This window comes from Notothenia rossii (genome assembly GCF_949606895.1).
Source record: "Notothenia rossii genome assembly, chromosome: 4".
Lineage (NCBI taxonomy): Eukaryota > Metazoa > Chordata > Actinopteri > Perciformes > Nototheniidae > Notothenia > Notothenia rossii.
Genome location: NC_136902.1, coordinates 18,185,050 through 18,203,754, shown reverse-complemented (window position 1 = coordinate 18,203,754; position 18,705 = coordinate 18,185,050).

The window sequence follows — 18,705 nt, the reverse complement described above, 5'->3', positions numbered from 1 at the left end:
GAAATCTGCGCCTCAAAGCCAACATCTGGTGAAGTGTGAGTCAGGTGCCTGACTAATAATTATGTCCAAAGTATGACATAATCAATGATAAAATGATTAACTTATTATTATGTGGGGTGTGACCAAACAATCTTTAATACTGATTACAACAATCTGTTTGATATGACCTGCTGAACTGACATTTAAATGAGAGATAACAGAGACATTTAGGAGCAACATAAACTTTTAATAAACTGCAACACAGACCAATGCACTGTAAAAGGCTTGCATCAAGAATACATTCCAATACATTGTTTTGAAAAGGCCTGTTGTCGGGTGAGAGCAAATCTTTGGTTTGAGTTTGAACAGACAGCCGAAACCGAGAAACAAAGATGTTTGATTTTAATTGACCTGCTTAATGTGGACCTCCTCTTACTGTGTTTTATCACGATGGAAAGAACTGCAAATGTATTTCATCTCTCACTTCTCAACCCTTGTCCTTCCTTCTTAAGGATGAGATATCTCAGTCGAGAAAGCACCTGGCTGCAGCCCTCCCACTCCCACGAGAGGGAGCTGAGGCTGACGGGCTGACAGAGGAGGAATTTGAAGTTTTAGTGAGTTTTTCGTGTAGTTACTTTTGCTCCGCTAATCCATTGATTTACTTTTGAATAAAAAACACGCTTCTGTCTCAACCTTCTCTTCTAGGCTGTTACTTTGGACTATGGCAGGAAGGAAGAAGACCCCATCGATAGTATGGACTTCTACAGCAAGAAATACCCTACCCAAGTAAACAAAAAGAAAGAACAGGTCAGAACAATGACGACAAAAATCTCAATCTTAATCTTTTTGTGTGAGCTTTTTAGAGTTATCTCTTTCTCTTCTCTGCACAGCAACAGTCCTCTATAAAACACACACACACACATTTGCCCCTGTGTCCACTCCTGCAAACGACTCTGTACTTTGCATGACCGTACCTAAAAGCTTGTATAAAGAACTACTAAGACAATTCTGTTTGCTTTCACCTGTTTATTATTGATTACTCTAATTGTACATCTTTACAGTATTGACAAGGTTAAAATATCCACGACAGTTACTTTATACTTCACTACATTTTTAAATCAAATAATGTATTTTTTTACTCCTCGACATTTTTCGACAGCTTTAGTTGCTAGTAACTTTGCAGATTCAGACAATTAAAACAAAATATATAAAAGAAACTAGTCAATGATAATGGATTACGTCAGCTGGCAATACATTAAGCACAGTTTCCAGCTTCAACATTAATCATTAAAGACTATCAGCAGTTATATTGTAATATGATTTATTCTGTAAAGAGCTATTCTGCACAATAACTAATTTCACCTTGTACTTAAAGGTCTCCTATTATACTGTTTTCCATCAATATATTATGGGTCTCAGATACTGTATATACAAAACACGTCTCTGAAGTGTTTGGCTCCAAATACCAAACATATCATGCATTGTAGCATCCCATAATCCCCTCTGTTTCAGGCCTGATTTCAGAAGTGCTGATTCTCTGTCTGTTACTTTAGATGAAAATAAGGAGCCCCTCCCCACGCCCCTCTGAGAGATATTTGGTTGAAAATAACATAATGGTGCTCTAGGAGGAGATTCTGATGATAAGGTCGTTATGACATCATAAAGTCGCCAAAATCTGATCAGCTTCTTTTATATAAATGGATCAGGACAAAAAGAGAGCAAATCTTTTTTCCTGAAACGTTCAGAATCTCTTTACACAGAGGGAACACATGTTTATGTATAAAAGACATTAAGAAGTGGATTTTTCCTAATAGGTGACGTTTAACTTGGCGATTTACCACTGGGTCCCAACGCGTGTCGATGCTCCTCGCTCCCTCAACACGTGTGTTTCAATGATCCCTCCATTCATACTTTATCACAATAGTTCTACACACAGGAATATCGTTTTTAAAAACGCCGGCACTGCATGTTCTCCATCGTTGTCACTGAACGTAATCCGGGGTTTTGGCGTCACTTCTCTGGCCTCATTCGCTGCACTATATTTGGCTTCACTTTCCGCGTGCTCCCCCATTGCGTCAAGTTCTCTACAAGCAGCGAACAAGTGACCGGAAACTAAGTGTTGAAATAAAATCATGAAACAGATTTAAGTAAAAAACTGTGATTTATTAATGTTCACAAATAGGCTATAAATGATTGTGTTAAGCAATTATGTGTTACTGTTTTCTTTTACAGCAGCAGCCGGTCATGCTGGACCCAAACCAACACTTTTATATTAAAATACTTTATTGTATTTAATACTTATATATGTTACCCATACATTTGAAGGCTTTTATTAGTCATACGTACATACCTACAGTGTAGTTATGACGATGAAAATATTAGGTCCCAGGCTCCACCAACAGTGCAACACAATAAAACAGGAAAACAGAAAAAATATAGTGCAAGTAAATACAAAAAGAAAAATAGTAAAATTGTGAAATAGTGCAATAAGAGTCTATAATACAAGTGTTTGGAATATGAAATAATAGATACTTTTTTTTAAGTTGCAGCCAGATGATTGTTATGGATGTTGTTTCAAGTTCAGGTGTTTAATAGTCTTATGGCCTGTGGGATGAAGCTGTCCCTGAGTCTGGTGGTTTCAGTCCTGATGCTAAGGTACCGCCTGCCAGACGGCAGTACACTTACTTTATATTCAGTAGCAGCAGAATAGCATCTGCATTGACATCTTGACGTAAAATTACAGTATTTATCATATTTATTTATCATGAACAGCTGCTCAGTAGCAGTAAGTTTGTGGCTGGGGTGATGGGGGTCTTTTGTAATCCTGAGGGCTTTCTTCCTGAGCCGCTGGGAGTAGAGGTCCTCCATGGATGGCAGCTCCGTCCTGATGTTCTCTGCAGTTTTCACCACCCTCTGTAAAGTCTTATGATTGAGGGCGGTGCAGCTGCCGTACCAGGCCGTGATGCAGCCAGTCAGGATACTCTCTATGGTGCACCTGTAGAAGTTGCAGAGTATCCTGGAGTCCATGTTGAACCTCCTCAGCCTGCGGATGAAGAAGAGCCGCTGTCGAGCTGTTTTGGTAGTGTGATGAGTCCATGTCAGCTCCTCACTGATTTGTTTGCACTTTGTTGTTTTGTCACCTATTTGCCTCACATGTCTTTAAAGGGGACATATCATGAGATCTTTTATACATAAGTGTTTTTATAAGTGCCAACCAAGCCACAAATCAGACAAACCAGAACGTTTTAGTGGGCTGCCTTGGTCAGAAAACATGAGATTCAACAAGCCACTCAGATGTATCCCCCCTTCTGATATCACATGCAAGCTCATTCAAATATACTTTTGAGAACTACCATTGCTATTTTTTCTGCAAGCCAATCACAGCAAACTAGGTTTTTTTGGAAGGGGAGGTGTAAAGACAGGCACTAAAGTGGAGAATGTAAAAAGAGAGCATGAGATCCTTTATTATTTATTATAAGCATGCCGATTTGTTCTTGAAGAAGCGTTTATAGAGTCACGTGATCAGCTGGACAAGATGGCAGCATAGGTTAAACTCGCTCAACCCAGTGATGCTAATTCTGTAAATTGATACCGTTGAGACAACTTTTTTTAGATATAATTTAAGTGTTCTATCGAAGGCAATGTCTAAATCGAGCAAAAAAGTTGCCGCCTAAAAAGGGTCCCGAGACGAGGGGGAAATCTGACATGGAGGCGTTAGCCGACACCAGGGACGTGCATAGACATTTGGAGGGGCTATTGCAACCCAGTCTCATAAAATAGCGTGTAATAACTACGTTGGACCACAACTTGGGACGCAGTATTTATAAGAAAACGCCTCTGAAATTGTAAGATCCCTACGTTTTTTTTTACCATTCATTCCAATGGCTGGCGTCTATGTCACGTGATCTTCAAATTTCTCCCTGCAGAAAAAAAAAACATGGCCGAACTTCGTTTTATTCTCGGTGGAAAATGCCTATTTTAAGGTTAGTTTGGCCATTAAAATGTGATTTGATGTCATTTGATGCGGGAAGTATGAGTTGTTATTTCAGATTATGTGTGCAGTGGATGTACATGCTCTTTAGTTTGCTAGTTATTATGAAGATTACTTCAGGAAATTGTGTCTATACAACGTTTTCATTGTTACCAAGGTGGTTGCTAGGGATGCTGCTATCGATATTATCTCTGTTATATTGTGTAACTGTTTAATGGTGTTATCTTTATTGCTACCCCCTTCCCCTTCAATTTATAGTGTTGGTCCACAGCGCAAACGTATTAGTTTAACAAAATCCGCATCTAAAATTGTGGCATAGATACGTTATTTTCCCCTGTGCAATTCTCCATTTACTCAACAATAACACATAATTATCCTTGTGTTTATTTATTTGTTTGATTAATAAACACAAGTTGGAGTCCGTCAGGACCGAGGGTCGGAGCAGCTCATTTGCTTTACAGGGCGTTCAGACCTGCCTCGTATAGTCCGGTTGAATCGAACCCTGGTGCGTTTAGCCGCTTGGTGCGGTTAATTTGGGTCGGTGTGAACACAATCCGAGACCTCTTAAGTGAACTAAACAACCGGACTCTGGTCCGCTAAAATAGGTGGTCTCGGAGCGCTTGCTTGCGAACCCTGGAGCGGTTCATTGCTGGTGTGAACGCAGTCCGCACGAAAACATAGGAAGCGTAGTATTTACGTGTCACACAAGAACGCGGATATCTTCAAAATCTTTAGCGAATTAGTCTTTCAAGACATCCACAGTTGTTTAGTTAAAGAGTGAAGCAGAATGAAGTCAATCAATCAATCAATGTTTATTTATATAGCCCAATATCACAAATGTTACATTTGTCTCAGTGGACTTCACAGTTTGTACAGAATATCAGTATGACAATACGACACCCTCTGTCCTTAGACCCTCACATCGTACAAGGAAAAACTTCCAGAGAAAACCCACAGTTTAAAGGGAAAAATGGGAGAAACCTCAGGGAGAGCAACAGAGGAGGGATCCCTCTCCCAGGACGGACAGACGTGCAATAGATGCCGTGTGTAAATTGAAAAGATAATACTTTTGCAACATAGGTAGTCCAAATGTTTGGAAATGCATGTGTGTATAATAGGAAGATGAATCCACGAGGATATCCATCCAGGACTTATGATCCAGGACCACAGCCACGACTCGCGATCCAGGACTCGCGATCCATGACACAGGACTGCAGGATCATCCATGACTCCGGATCCCGGCGGATATAGACACCAAAAAGAAAGACATTTGGGGAAGCTGGGTTAATCGGAAGATGAGAGTACACAGGTATAGACAGAGAGAAGGAAGAAGTAAGATGTCCCCAGACAAACTAAGCCTATATCAGCAAAACTAGGGGCTGAATCTAATCAGCCCTAACTATAAGCTTTATCAAAAAGGAAGGTCTTAAGCGCACTCTTAAAAACGGATAGGGTGTCTGCCGCCCGAACACAAACTGGAAGCTGATTCCACAAAAGTGGAGCTTGATAAGAAAAGGCTCTGGCTCCCATTGTACTTTTAGAGACTCTAGGAACAACCAACAACCCTGCATTCTTGGAACGCAATGCCCTAGTAGGACAGTAGGGTATAATGAGTTCTTTAAGGTAAGATGGCGCCTGCCCATTAAGGGCTTTGTAGGCGAGAAGAAGAATTTTAAATTCTATCCTGTGTTCTATAGGGAGCCAGTGTAAGGCAGCCAGAACAGGAGTAATGTGGTCCCTTTTTCTAACTCCTGTTAGTACACGAGCTGCAGCATTTTGAATCAACTGAAGCGATTTGACTGACTTCTTGGTACACCCTGATAATAAGGAGTTACAATAATCCAGCCTTGAAGTAACAAATGCATGGACTAGTTTCTCTGCATCGTTTTGAGGTAATATATGCCTGATTTTTGCAATGTTACGTAGATGGAAGTAGGCGGTCCTTGAAATTTATTTTATGTGGGTGTTAAAGGATAAATCCTGATCAAATATAACACCAAGATTCCTTACAGTCTCACTGGAGGCCAAATTAATGCCATCCATAGTTAGTATATCTTTAGATAATTTGTTTCGTAGATTCTTCGGGCCAAGTACAATAACTTCAGTTTTGGTCGTGTTTAACATAAAAAAATGTAAGGTCATCCACGTTTTTAAGTCCTTGAGGCAGTCTTGAATTTTATTTAAATGATTAATTTCATCAGGCTTGATTGATAAATATAGTTGAGTATCATCCGCATAACAATGAAAGTTTACAGAATAATTCCTTATAATATTGCCTAACGGAAGCATATATAGTGTGAACAAAATAGGTCCAATTACTGAGCCCTGTGGCACTCCATGGCTAACTTTGGTTTGCATGGAAGATTCATCGTTGACACGTACAAACTGAGAGCGTTCAGATAGATAGGACCTAAACCAGCCTAAAGCAGTTCCCTGTATGCCAACTAAGTGTTCTAGTCTTTGCAATAGGATATCATGGTCGATAGTATCAAATGCAGCACTAAGATCGAGCAAGACAAGAATAGAGACAAGTCCCTTGTCTGAGGCTATTAGAATGTCATTTGTGACTTTAACCAGAGCTGTCTCTGTGCTATGATGTGTTCTAAAGCCAGACTGAAAATCTTCAAATAAATCATAGTTTTTTAAGTAATCACACAGCTGCGTTGCGACTGCTTTCTCAAGAATCTTTGAGAGGAACGGAAGATTAGAAATAGGTCTATAGTTGGCTAAAACCTCTGGATCGAGGTTGTGCTTTTTAAGAAGCGGTTTTATCACTGCTACTTTGAATGATTGTGGAACATAGCCTGATAATAAAGAAATATTCATAATATTTAATAAAGAAGTGCTAATTAATGGAAAAACTTCTTTTAACAGCTTAGTTGGAATCGGGTCTAAGATACACGTTGATGGTTTAGAAGAGAGAATCATTGAATTTAATTGTTCAAGGTTTATGGCTGAAAAGCATTCTAGTTTACTATCTAGTGTAATATTAGAACTTACGTTTCCGGGAGCTGTTGATAATACTATACTGGTCAAAGGCAAGAGGTCATTGATTTTGTTTCTAAGAGTAACAATTTTATCGTTAAAAAAGCACATAAAATCATTACTACTGAGTGCTATGGGAATAGAAGGCTCAATCAAGCAATGGCTCTCTGTCAGCCTGGCTACAGTGCTGAAAAGAAATCTTGCATTATTCTTATTCTCATCTATTAATGGAGAGTAGTAGGCTGCTCCCGCTTTACGCAGTGCTTTTTTATATTCATTGAGAGTAATATGCCAAATTAAACGAGATTCTTCAAGTTTAGTGGAACGCCATATCCTTTCAAGTTGTCTCGACTTTTGCTTTATTTTGCGGGTTTCGGCATTATGCCATGGAGCTAATCTATGTTGTTTTCTTTTTTTCTTTTTCAAAGGAGCAACAGAGTCTAATTGTATTCGCAGCGCATCTGTAGCACTATCAACAACATGATCAATTTGGGGTGGTGTACATTTTGTATAAGTTTCCTCCCTTACATGCAGACATGCTATCGAGTTAAGTATTGGTGGAATCTCTTCCTTAAATTTGGCTATAGCACTAACAGATAGGTTTCTGCTGCAGGAGCTTTTGGCTAATTCTTTGTAGTCTAGTAACAGTACTTCAAAAGTTACTAAGAAATGGTCGGATAAGGCAGGATTATGCGGTTTGACTAATAGTTGCTCAATTTCAATACCATAAGTCAGAACAAGGTCAAGAGTGTGATTATAGCAGTGGGTTGGTTTATTTACACTCAGACAGAAACCAACAGAATCTAATATAGAGTTAAATGCAACAGTAAGGCTATTTTTATCATCGTCAACATGAATATTAAAGTCACCTACGATAATTACTTTATCTGTTTTGAGTACCAAAGTTGATAAAAACTCAGAGAATTCTGATAAGAATTCTGAATAAGGACCTGGTGCACGGTACTCTGTAACAAATAAGATTGGCTGCAAAGTTTTCCAGGTCGGATGCGTAAGACTAAAAACGAGGCTTTCAAAGGAGGTTTCATTTAATTTTTGTTTAGTATTGATAAGTAAACTTGAGTCAAAGATTGCTGCAACTCCACCTCCTCGGCCCGTGCCTCGGGCAATATGAGTATTGATATGGCTGGGTGGAGTGGCCTCATTTATGCTGACATATTCTTCATGTCTCAACCAAGTTTCAGTGAGACAGCATATATCAATATTATAATCTGATATTAAATAATTTACCAATATGGCTTTAGATGCTAGAGATCTTATGTTTAAGAGACCACATTTAATCTTCCTGTTTTGTTGCACTGTAGTAGTTGTTACATTTACTTTTATTAGGTTATTATGTATGACACCTCTATTAGGTTTTACCTTAAATTGTCCTTGGGCAGACACACACACCGTTAATATTGGGTATTTTATTGGGTTTGGGATTCCTATGGATGACTGCCTAGGAGAGAGCGCAGAGAAGCGTGTAAGACTACGACTCTGCCTCCTGGTCTCAACTCCAGTTTGTCATGGATTAAGTCCACAAAGCCCTGAAATGTTTGCCGAAATGAGATTTGCACCTTCCAAAGTAGGATGAATGCCGTCTCTCTTAATCAGACCAGGTTTTCCCCAGAAGGCTGTCCAATTATTTACGAAGCCCACATTGTTTGCTGGGCACCACCAAGACAACCAGCGCTGAAATGATGACATGCGGCTATACATGTCATCATTGATCAGATTGGGGAGGGGACCAGAGAAGATTACGGTGTCCGACATTGTTTTAGCATAACTACACACCGACGCCACATTAAGTTTGGTGCATTCTGATTGGCGTAAACTAACATCATTACCACCGACGTGAATAACAATCCTACTGTATTTGCGTTTATTTTTAGCCAGCAGTCTAAGATGCGCCTCAACTTCGCCCGCTCTGGCCCCCGGAATGCATGTGACTGTGGACGCTTTGGTCTCTAAATTCACGTGTCTCATAATAGAGCTACCAATAACCAGAGTTGGCTTCTCAGCGGGTGTCTCGCTGAGTGGGGAATATCTGTTAGATACGTGAACGGGTTGGTGGGGACCTGCGGGTTTCGCGTTATGCCCCTTCTGAACAGTCACCCAATCTCCCTGCTGCTCGGGAGTTGCCGGGAGACGGCTAAGAGGAGCTACCTTTTGCCGGTCCGCACCGGCTAACATGGGCTTTACTGTAGCTGAGTTATTTTCTAAAATGCGGAGCCGGGCTTCTATGGCTATGATTCCCGCGTCCAACCTAACAACTATACTACATTTAACACATGTATCGGTACCAGTAAAGGAGGTAGGGAAGTAACCAAACATGAGACAGTTAGAGCATGAAATAGCACCCGAGGGTGGGGAAAGAGCCATGGCTAGCTATCAAGCTAAAGTAGCTACCGTTAGCAAACCTGAAAAGAGTGTAGGCAACTGTGGAGTTACAGTCGCTAAGAGAAGGAGAGTTGTGAGTGCTTAAACTGTAGTAACGTGTGATTACAACGTCAGGCAGTTGCCGGGATCAAGAGTTTTAAAACGATCGATTAAGTTAAGATAATAAGCTATCAGCAACAGAACAGGCACACGGGATACCCGGAGATGACAACAACAACCGGAAGTTACAACATGCTTACCGCAATAGTGGTCCGTGTAGAAACAACCGTGAGGAGGATCAGCTCCTGGGAAAAAGCTGGGAGGCGAAAAATGAAATGAAGTGTTGAACAGTGTAAAGTAAAAATTCTTCGTGAGCTACATACAATTAAAAACACCTGTCGTCTGTGAAACGCCCCTCCTTACTGCAGAACGTCTCTCATTATATGTGTTAGAATGTTTTTTACGGACGTTATATGTGTTATAATGTTTTTTACGGACGTTGCCTGATTATATAATCATATGCGCGGGCCGCTAGTGTCTGTTGATCTCCAGATTAACAGCAGCATGAGAATAACCTGCCGAAAGTGCCGATGCTCCATGGCGTAGGCTCCGGTAGAAATTGCCGGGATTTGCGTTTTTACCCCCTTAATGTCTGACCAATGGTTGAACAGCATTTCCGTGCACATGACTTGTGTTTAAAGTTTATAGTCCGTTTGAGTTTTGCCCGTGTGAACGCAAACCGAACCTTCTGAAAAATGAACCAATGTAACCAACTGTCGTCTGGTGCGCACCAGAAAACGGACTATTAGGTGTGAATGCACCTATATTACACCCGGAAGTCAGTATTCTCTCTGCTTCTCTTGACAAACCCCGTGATAGTCTTCAAGCTCTGTGATTGGAGAGTGTGCTCCGAGGGTTACACCGAGCTTCGAACAGCACTTGAAATGGGATGGAACCACGGCAGACTGTCCAAAACTGGATTTGAACGGGTCCACCTCGTCCCCCCCTCCCCCACCCCGTCCCCAGAACTACACGCTGGCTATTGTGTTTCGCAACATGTTCTCTATCTATGGCACGTCTCTACTGGGAGTTGTAGTTTTAAAAGACTTTTTCGTATTTCCCATAATAAGAAGTTTCCAGTATTAAACTGTGTACATCCCTGGAGGTTTAGGGGATAGGAAACACTCAAATTTAAAACATATAATTAATAAATGGGTGAAAATTGCTTGTGCCCATAATGGGCAGCATTAATATATACCCACATGCCAGCTAAGGTCAGAAGAGCTTTATTTAACTGCTGGTCTTATGTTTGATGCACATCAAGCACACGATGCTTGTGTGTGTGTGTGTGTGTGTGTGTGTGTGTGTGTGTGTGTGTGTGTGTGTGTGTGTGTGTGTGTGTGTGTGTGTGTGTGTGTGTGTGTGTGTGTGTGTGTGTGTGTGTGTGTGTGTGTGTGTGTGTGTGTGTGTGTGTGTGTGTGTGTGTGTGTGTGTGTGTGTGTGTGTGTGTGTGTGTGTGTGTGTGTTTATATATCTGGGAGGGTAGGGTTTGTTTTATTTTATTTCCGTTGTCTTGTTATTATTTTTAGCTTACATGTGTTTTCTGTATTCTGCATTTTGTATATTTTACAAGTAATTACTTTTATCTCATTTTGTTTCTCTTGTGTACTTTCAGTTATTTCATTTAAAAAAATGTTGTGCTTGTAGTTGTACATGTTGTGTATTAACATTAATACAAATTTGATCACAAAAAAAAATTTTTGCCTTTAAAACCCTGAACCGTTGTCCTTTTATCTCTGGATATGGGTCCTAACCCCTGTCCCCTCACACTCAGACAGTGTAAAATAAATGCAGTTATATCATCTTGATGATGCTGAGAAAATCAGCCACCAGAAAGATACCATTTATGTCCTTTTTTTATCGAGGCTTCTGAGGTGATCAACAATTGTGTTACAAAGTGATATCTGCACAGAGCCTATTTAAACCTCCATCGATGACCTCCAAACCAGAACATATTTTCTAATAATACAGATTAGGAGCTGATTTATTTTTAATTGATCATGATCCCATTGTGTACATTGTATACGTGAAGGAGAATGTCTCACATGATGCCAAGAGATAGAATTATCTTTCTCTGAAACTTTTAAACAAATGTATTGTCACAGCTTAGAAAAAACCCAACAGCATGCAAGTACCGATTGTATTATGTTTAACTTTCTTTGTTGGGATACAAAACATTCTGAGAAAAAAATTGAGAAAATGTTTTCATCATGTTTATAAAAAAATTAATGTGACTTAATTGTAGTTCTCATTCATAACACTCCGTTCGATGTCTCACAATGGGATGCACCTCAACGCGTATGCAAACAGAAGCATCAATCTCATTACGCCAATCCTGATTGGCTGGTGATCTTGACGTCTACGTCAGGGAATCCACCCACCCTTTAAGTAGCTTGCGCTACATCGCAGCGTCATTCAAACACCTCTTCTCGCTTCAGAGCACATCTCGAATATCAGTAGCCGGGCTAGCTTAACGGTCCACAGACTGAACCCAAGCTAACATTCGGTCCACGGGCGCTTGCCGGTTACTTCTTTGCTTTGCAGAAGAATTGAACAAATATTAACAAACCAGTTAATACCACTACTAAAACCTGTTTTCTTTCGAAATAACGGTAAGGTTTGATTTTTTTCTTCAAACAGTAACATACCTGTTGCTAGTTTATCGCTCCGCGCCAACACCACGGTGAGCGAGGACGGACTCTTCTCTCCCTCACACCAGAGCAGATAGAGATAAGAAAGATATTAACACACCAGTTAATATTTTTTAAAGAAAAATCTACCCCGTCGTTTTTTCCTTTCGGAATAACGATAAGGTTGGATTTTTTTCGGTAACATACCTGTTACTAGCTAGTCCCTCCGCGCCGACACCCCGGCAAACGAGGATGGACCCTTCTCTCCCTCACACCAGAGGAGTTGGAGGCTCGGAGGCTCGGCTCGGAGGCTGCGGGTCTAAGATCTCGGGCACGGACTCACACCAGGTCTGCTCGTCCTGCCTTGGGCTGGAACACGCCCAGGAAGCTATCGATACCCCCGGTTCGTGCGGGCATTGTGCCCGCTTCAACATCAAGAGCCTCCACCGACGGCTAGCGGGACAGGACCCCTTCATGTCCGTTGATTCGCTGGCCGGCAATCGGGACATGGTGGCGACCGCCGCGGAGATTGAGACCCGTGCTGTGTCAGGCTGGGGCTCAACAACGGCGGTAGCCGCGGAATCGGATCCCCGCGCCGTGTCAAGCTGGGGCTCCCAACTGGACCTCACCGTGGTACCACTTAGAGCTGGATTATATGGAGGAGGATGAAGAGGATGCCTCTGAGTTCCTCTTATCCGACTCGGATGAGCACGGAGATGACATCTTCGTTTCATCTGCCCAGGCTGCCAAGCCGGAGGCGATGTCCGCTCCCCCGGGCGAAAGCACACCAGCTTCGCCCTGCCTCAGTATGGACTTGCATGCCGTGTACCAACGCGCTGCGTCCAGGCTGGACATCCCCTGACCTGAAGTGGCCAAGGAGACCTCCAGATCTCGTTATGAGGGGAAGAACTTGCCCCAAGCAGCGAGGACGAAGAGGCAGCTCCTTCCAGTCTTTCCAGAGATGCTGGATGAGGTGTCGGTCTCGTGGAGAGACCGCCCTTTCAGCAACAAGGCCCCAATCCAGGATGCCTCTTCTTTGGACTGTGACGGCATGGAGAAGCTCGGCCTACTCTGCATGCCGCCCATGGAGCCGCTGGTGGCAGCCCACCTCCAAACGCGGCTGGCTTCGGCACCGAGCAGGAACCCCACTCTACCGGCAAAGGCAGACCGCTTCCAGTCAGCAATGACCGAACGAGCCTATAAAGCCGCAGCTTTGTCCGCCAGGGCGCTCAACGTCTCCTCGCTGCTGACCGCCTACCAGGCAGAGCTCTGCGAGGACATGACGAACAAACCTGAGCCTGCCGTGTGGGATGAAATCGCAGCGATCACGGACATTTGCCTCCGTGTGCAGCGCTGTGCAGTCCAAGCCACGGGCAAAGCACTGGGGATAAAGGTGGCACAGGAGAGAGCCAGGTGGCTCAACCTTAAGAACTTTCCAGACCGGGAAAAAGAGGACGTCTTGGACATGCCTATTGTTCCCGAGGGCATATTTGGCTCCGCTCTATCTTCGATGCAGCAGCGATGTGAATCCAAAAAGAAGGAGGATGAGGCTCTCCAGCTTTGTCTTCCCCGAAGGGACCAGCCGCCACCTTCAACGGCCCCGCGGTATCCTTAGCTCAGGCTGCCTCACGTCCTGCCCATTTGAAGATCCCGAAACAGCAGAGGCCACAGCCCGCCCCAGGTCTCCAGCCCAGACACGAGGCGAGGACGAGCTGGCCAAGAAAGTCTCCGGTTCCGGCAGCAGCCGCTCAGCCACAGCCGGTCCAGACTTTCAGCCACCAGACGAGGAAGAAGAAAAGGGCGGCCTGACAGCCTCCTCTCCTCTCCTCGATAAAAGAACTGGAAGTTCCCTGTTCTCCAGCTCCAGAACACGTTCCAGTGTTCGATGCTCATGTGTTTCCGGGTTGCAACCATGCCCCCATCTTCCCGCCGCCTCGAGTGATGTCAGAACGTCATCCTCAAGTTCGCCCAATGAGGGAAATGGACTTAACATCAAAGACAGCAAGCTCCGCTGCTCGTTTAAGTCACACAAACACATGTCATCACTATTGTCTCTTAATAAATCATTTTCCACTGTCGTTTCCAGGCTTAAAGCCAAGGGCGCAGTCAATAAAAATGTAAAGAAAAACAATAAAAACAATAAACAGTCTGACGTCTACCCCCCTTCTAAGAGTGGCTGCTGCCTCTCTCAGAAGGGGGACGATGGACGGGGCTGTGAAGGCACCACCGCCAGGCGCATGCGCAGTGTCAACTGGGGTTGTCAACCTGGGGTACCACCGTGTTCAGACACTAGAGGGCCCCATAACACAACAAATAAAGACACAGAGGGCAGACGAGAGGGATGTGACATCTCCACTCGCTTTGAGAAGCGAAAAGTGGAGGATGCTCACAGATTCTGCTTTTGGGTTTTCAAGACAATAGCACAGGGTTACAGACTCCAATTCGCTGTCACCCCCCCTCACTTTTCGGGCATTCTGCATTTGCAAGCCCGGGGAGAATTGGCCCATATTCTGGAGCAAGAGATTATCTCGCTACTAGAAAAGAAGGCTACATCTATAATACCCTCCGAAAAGAGTCAGAGTGGCTTTTATTACAAGTATTTCCTCGTTCCCAAACAGGGAGGGAACGGAATTCGGCCTATACTAGATTTGAGGGCTCTGAACAAATATCTAAAAAAGATACAAATTCAGAATGCTCACTCACACATCTCTGTTGCGTCTCGTGCGCCAAAACGATTGGTTCACATCAGTCGACCTGAAAGACGCGTATTTCCACATCCCAGTATATTATCCACACAGGAAATATCTGAGGTTCGCCTTTCAGGGTGTCTGTTACGAGTACAGAGTACTTCCCTTCGGTCTCTCTCTCAGCCCACGAGTGTGTGTACGGTGTACGGAAGCCGCGATAGCCCGTTAAGGCAACAGGGTATTCGCCTGGCAACTTATCTGGACGATTGGCTCCTTCTCGCACAGATGGAGCAAGAGGCTATTATGCAGACGAATGTCCTCGTAAAACACCTGCTCGACCTGGGTTTCGTAATAAACACAGAAAAGAGCATGTTGTCCCCAGCCCAGACTGTACTCTTCCTGGGCCTACACCTGAATTCGGTGCCCTTTACAGCCCGCCTGTCAGCAGAGAGAGTGAAAGCCTTCAGGGCTTGCCTCGCTCATTTCCAGCCAAGCAAATATGTTCTCTTCAGATCATGTCTGCGGATACTGGGGCTCATGGCGTCAGCCATCCTGGTGGTACGACTGGGACGCTTACACATGAGGGAGTTTCAGCGCTGGGTAGCCGCCCTCAGACTGGACCCCGTGCGTCATGGCGCGGAGAGTGTTGGTCACTATGAAATGCGTAATGGCACTGTGCCACTGGCTGCACCCGACTTTTCTAGTACAGGGCGTGCCTATGGGTGCTGTCCTATCGCGGAAGGTGATCACCACAGACGCATGTCTGACGGGCTGGGGGGTATATACGAAGGTCGACCTGTGAGGGGTCTCTGGAGCAGAGACCTCCAACGGTCACACATAAATTATCTGGAGCTTTTAGCGGTGTTCCTCACCCTGAAACACTTTCTGCCTTTTCTCAGAGGACATGATGTCCTCGTGAGGACAGACAACACGACCACAATATCGTATATAAACCGCCAAGGCGTTTTGCGTTCTCTCCAGTTACACATACTGGCACGCAAACTGATCTTATGGAGCTGCGGACGTCTCCTCTCTCTGAGAGCGACGCACGTACCGGGTGTGATGAACCTCGGTGCAGATCTGCTGTACAGAGGTGCACCACTATATGCAGACTGGACTCTACATCCAATAATTGTGAGTCAGCTGTGGGTGCGTTACAGCGGTGGATCTGTTCGCATCAAAAGAAAACGCTCAATGTCAGCTGTTCTTTTCAATGCGCGATTTAAACGCACCGTTAGGCGTGGATGCGCTCGCGCACGTTTGTCCTTCTGTACGCGTTCCCACCCCTGGCTCTGATACCCCCAACTCTGGCCAGAGTGAGAGAACAACGCCACACACTGATCCTAATAGCTCCACACTGGCTTGCAATGTACTGGCTGGCGGAGATATATCAGCTGCTGTGCGGGCAGCCGTGACAGCTCCCGCTACGCAGGGACATACTGTCTCAGGCGGGGGGGACGATTTTTCACCCACACCCAAAGCGCTTGGCACTATGGGCCTGGCCCGTGAGTGGTATAACCTGAACACAGTGGGACTCCCTCAGAAGGTGATAAACACTATTCAGAGTGCAAGAGCTTCCTCCACCAGGTCCCTCTATGAATGTAAGTGGAGGGTGTTTGAGGAGTGGTGCCTTCAAAAGGGACACATCTCTTTTCAATGTCCTGTCGGGGTGATTCTATCATTTCTACAGGACCTGATTGATAAACACAGAGCTTTCTCTACGATCAAAGTGTACCTGGCTGCATTGCTGCATGCCATGTGGGCTTTGAGGGAACGACGGCTAGCCGCCATCCCTTGGTCTGCCGTTTTATGAAAGGGGCTCGCAGGCTCCTCCCTGTTTCCAGGTCACTGGTGCCCTTATGTGACTTGGCAGTGGTTTTAGATGGGCTCACTTGACCTCCATTTGAACCCCTGGAAGAAGCTGACATGAAACACCTGTCACTGAAGACAGTGTTGTTACTGGCTCTGGCATCTGCCAAGCGAGTCAGTGACATTCATGCGCTCTCTGTACATCCTTCATGCACTCAGTTTGCCCCGGGGCAAACGAGAGTGTTGCTGAAGCCCAACCCTGCCTTTGTACCTAAGGTGGTTGGCTCATGTACCCCTATTGACATTGAGGCATTTCCTCCGCCACTGTGTTCCTCTGAGGAACAGCGGCCGAATTTGCTGTGCCCAGTCCGTGCTTTGCGCACCTATATGGACAGGTCAAAAGAGTTTCGATGCAATGACCAACTCTTTGTATCCTGGGCTAACCCTCATAAGGGCATGCCCGTTACCAGACAACGGCTCTCCCACTGGATTGTGGAAGCGATTGCTCTGGCTTATACGAGTCAGGGTTTGCAGGCACCAACGGGCAACGGACATTTGTGCAGCAGCGAGCTGGTCCAGCTCACTTTTGTCCGCTTTTACAGGCTAGATGTCTCTGCTCCAAGTGTGGCCCGGGCCCCGTGTTGAGACAGGGTTCTACCTGTTAAGTTCTCGTTGTTTTGGTGATTTTCGAGATAAGCATGTCTAGCAATACGGGAGTTTCAATATCCCATAGTGAGACATCGAACGGAGTGTTGGAGAAAGCTATCACAACTGGTAATAAGTGTTTTCTGACATTGTTACAGATGTACAATTTTTTGTTTTAAGAAATGCTCAATTTGACTATTTAAACATTATCGCGAAACTCTAAGGGCAAATCCCAATATTAATATCATTATTAACTCTGTATGCGTTTATTAAAAACAATTGAGTTTGACATTAAATTCTCCTCTATTGGTCATCTAGCAGCGCCTTGAATCCACACTACTGTGATACAGTGGTGAAAGAAGTATTCAAATGTTTCCAAGAGATGTTCAACAACTATTTTATTTTATTATGCTAAATCGATCATTTATTCCTAACATAATAGACACTTTGGACATGTTTGAGAGCTTGAATAACAACTGACAAGTGAACAAATGCATGGATGAAATGTTGATATGTGGTTAAGTTACCTCTATATGCATTGAATAAAAACAATTGAGTTTGATATTCAATTCTCCTCTAATGGAAATTGGTCACCGAGCACCTTGAATCTACTGTGATACAGAGCTGGAAGAAGTATTCAGATGTTTTAAAGTTAAAGTAACTAAACAGCAAAGTGAAAGCACTAATTTAGTATTCGGAATATCAACTCAAAGTACCAGACTGCCACATATTTGACAAATGGCCACGTATTTTTATATTATTATTCATAACATTTTGGATGATTATTTCTGATGCATTTTTTGAAGCAGTATTTTATTGGTGCCGCTGGTAGAGATAAGCTAAAATATAACAATTGTATGGACTAATGCGTAGCTTAATCAATAATGTCTTGTCACATTAAATAAACTAATTGTTCTGAATGTAAAGTAGTTAAGTGGGAGTTTAAAGTAACAGAGAATGGAAAAATAATTGGAAGAACAAGTTCCTCAAAAATGTACTTGATTAGATTTCATAAGGAAAGCAACTTCCTTATGCCCGGGCAGCCTAAATATTTTCTATTATGTTCACAGTTTTGGGCCTTTGGGGACTCAGTAGGATCACTGCAGACAATTACATTTCAGGAAGCTATATTGAAACTTGCATGTAAAGTTTCACTCTATTTATTGTTAAATGAGAGGTAAAACGTTTCACTATCACTCATGTAACTTTGTCTGTACTCTCTCTCTCTTTCTTTCTTTCTCTCTCTCCATCTCTCTCTCTCTCTCTCTCTTTCTCTCTCTCTCTCTTTCTCTCTCCATCTCTCTCTCTCTTTCTCTCTCTCTCTCTCCATCTCTCTCTCTCTTTCTCTCTCTCTATCTTTCTCTTTCTCTCTCTCCATCTCTCTTTCTCCATCTCTCTCTCTCTCTATCTCTCTCTCTCTTTCTCTCTCTCTCTCTCCATCTCTCTCTCTTTCTCTCTTTCCCTCTCTCTCTCCATCTCTCTCTCTCTCTCTCTCTCTCTCTCACTGTAATGAGTTGATTCAACTTCTTAATGTCAGTCT